The 2,955-nt window shown below is 44.6% G+C and overlaps 1 protein-coding gene and 1 pseudogene across 3 annotated transcripts in view; one reads left to right on the forward strand and one right to left on the reverse strand.

Moving 5' to 3' along the window:
- Iqsec2 (IQ motif and Sec7 domain ArfGEF 2) overlaps nucleotides 1-6 on the reverse strand; it is an 80,876-nt gene extending 80,870 nt beyond the window's left edge. For all 3 annotated transcript variants that reach the window (XM_048796702.1, XM_048796701.1, XM_048796700.1), the window contains exon 1: nucleotides 1-6. This exon is cut by the window's left edge and continues 129 nt beyond it. The gene's annotated coding sequence lies outside the window, so the exon portion shown is untranslated.
- LOC107159860 overlaps nucleotides 1-2,521 on the forward strand; it is a 7,828-nt pseudogene extending 5,307 nt beyond the window's left edge.
- The last annotated feature ends 434 nt before the right edge of the window (nucleotides 2,522-2,955 follow it).

Raw genomic sequence — 2,955 nt, forward strand, 5'->3', positions numbered from 1 at the left:
AGCTGGACCAGCCCCAAGGCACCGGCGCCCGGCCGGGGCCAGCCCCATCACATCCTGCATGAGATCTCTTCATTCCACCCACCAGTCCCAGGGTCCTCACTTCACAAATGCAGCCTAAAGAATCTCTCCTTATAACCAGGTTCCAACATCTCTCTGGGGTTCGCCAGGCCCAGGGTCTTCATCCAAGCCATTCTGAAAACACCCATCCCAGGCAGTCCCCAAGTCCAGACAACCGACGGGATTCTCTCCCGTACCGTAGGTCTGCCAGCCCGAAGCAATGTCAGATACCCCATCCTAGACAACCTCTGGACCTCCTGTCTCTGGAGACCTCTGTCCAGCCGCCACCATGGATAGTCTCTGGGTCTCCAGTCCTAGTCTGGACCCTCCTCCTATCCCAGTCAGCCCCATGTCCCTCCAGCCCAGTCAGTGTGAAGCTCCCTCAGTCCCAGGAAACACCTGGAACTCCAACTATACACACACACACATCCCAGGCATCCCCCGACTCCAGCCAGCCCCTAAACTTTCCATCTAAGCCAGTGCCCAGATTCCCTATCCTAGCCAACCAGATTTTAGCCAGTCCCTGGGGCTTCAACCAAGGCAGTCCTAGGGTTTTCCATTCCAACAAGCCCTGGGACTCCCCATCAAAGCTAAACTTGGGATCAAAGCTCCATTCATTCAACCCTCTTTTCCCGCTCTCCTTTGGAAATGCTCTCCTCATTCATTCCATCATCTCCATCCAATGAACTGTACCCATCCCATTCTCCCATCCTTCGAGAATTAACTCAAATGCCACTTTACTGAAGCCAACTCTTATTTCCCCAGTAAGAAGTCCCCCCGCCATTTGACTTCACACTACACTTCCTCTGCCCCTCTCTTGTGGCATTTTTGGGACAAATGGAATTTGGCTTTATATCTTCTTCCAGACTGAGCTCCTTAAAGCCTTAAACATGTCTTTTTTTTTTAAATGTTTTTTTTAATATTTATTTTATTTATTTTTAGTTTTTCGGCAGACACAACATCTTTATTTGTATGTGGTGCTGAGGATCGAACCCGGGCCTCACGCATGCCAGGCAAGCGTGCTACCGCTTGAGCCACATCCCCAGCCCTTAAACATGTCTTGATTTATCTTTGTGAGTACATTCTGTAATAAGAGGGGAAAACATGAGTTTTATAGTTAGACAAAACTGGATTTAAATTCCATCTTTTCCTCTCTGAATTCCCATTTCCCTATCAAAACACTTAGTTCACAGAGGTGGTCTTAGAAAAAAAACACATTCAAAAACAACTTGCACAGAAAAGAATGAGAGAAATTATTTGCAAATCATATATCTGATAAGGGACTTGTATGTAAACTATGTAAAGAATTCTTACAACAAAAGCCAACCCAATTTTTAAAAATGGGCAAAAGAATTTGAACAGACATTTCTCCAAAGAAGATATACAAATGGGCGATAAGTACATGAAAAGATGCTCAGTATTATTATTCATCAGGCAAATGCAAATCAAAAGCACAATGAGCTTTCTATGATATCCATAAGGCGATGTTCTGGGTTCCTGTTGTAACTTAAAGGGAAACTTTCCCAATATCCAAAGCTCTTCATGTCCTACCCATGAGGAAGAGGATATCCTTGAACTTCTTACATCAGTAACTCACTTAGTTCCAAATGGAACAATATATCTACAAAAGGAAAAATGACCACATCTACATCATAAATCAAAAAAGGAGCTGGGAGAAGCTTCTGCCATTGTTACTACTGAAAACTTAATCGATGTCAGTGTTTTCTTCTCCAGAAACACTGGCCAATGGGCTGCATTGAAGCTTGCTACTTCCATTGGCACCACTCCTATTACTGGGCACTTGGCTTCTGGAACTTTTACTCAACAGATTCAGGCAGCCTTCTGGGAGCCACATCTGCTGGTGCTCACTGATCCCAGAGCTGACTACTAACCTCTCACAGAGTCCTATGATAACCTGCTTATCATAGCTCCGTGTAACACAGATTGTCCTCTGTGCTACATGGACTTTGCCACCCAGCACTGCAAGGGGACTCACTCAGTGGGTCCAATGTGGTGGATATTGGCCTGGGAAGTTCTGTGCATGTGTGGCACCAGCTCCTGTGAACACTCATAGGAGGTCATGCCTGATCTCCACTTCTACAGAGATCATGAGGAAATTGAAAAAGAAAAGCAGGCTGCTGCTGAAAAGGCAAAGACCAAGGCAGGAAGTTCAGGGTCAATGAACTTCTCCAGCTGCTGAGTTTCCTGCTATTCAACCCAAGGTGCAGACTGGTCTGAAGGCATGCAAGTCCCTCTGTGCCTATTCAGTAGTTCTCTCCAATAGCTTGGTGTGCTCAGCCTGCCACTGAAGGAAGACTGGGCTGCAGCTCCCACTGCTCAGACCTCTGACTGGATAGGAACAACCACTGAGTGGTCTAATGGTGTCCTTCTGCAGGCTCTTGAACAGAAAATGGACACAAGGTTAATGGAAAATAAACATAAATTCCTTAAACACATACAATGAGATTCCATTTCATATGGACTGTGATAGCTAAAACTGAAAGGATAGACAATGGGAAGTGTTAGCAAGCATGTAGAGAAATAGGAATCCTCATTTGTTGCAGGCAGGAATGTAAAAATGGTATAGTCACTTTGCAAAGCAGTTTGGCAGTTCCTCAAAATGTTAAACATAGAGTTACACATATGACCCAGCAATTCCACTCCTAGGCATCTCTCCAAGAGAAATGAAAATATACATCGACACAAAAATTTGTACATGAATGTTCATAGCAGCTTTATGAATAATAATAAAAGTGATAGTCAAAAGGTGGAAACAACCAATGTTCAACTGATGAATGGATATGCAAAATGTGGTATGGCCACACAATGGAATATTATCCAGTCATTAAAAAGGAATGAAGGGGCTGGGGTTGTAGCACAGTGGTAGAGCGCTTGCCT

The sequence above is a fragment of the Marmota marmota genome, unplaced genomic scaffold (genome assembly GCF_001458135.2).
Source record: "Marmota marmota marmota unplaced genomic scaffold, marMar, whole genome shotgun sequence".
In the NCBI taxonomy this organism is placed as follows: Eukaryota; Metazoa; Chordata; class Mammalia; order Rodentia; family Sciuridae; genus Marmota; species Marmota marmota.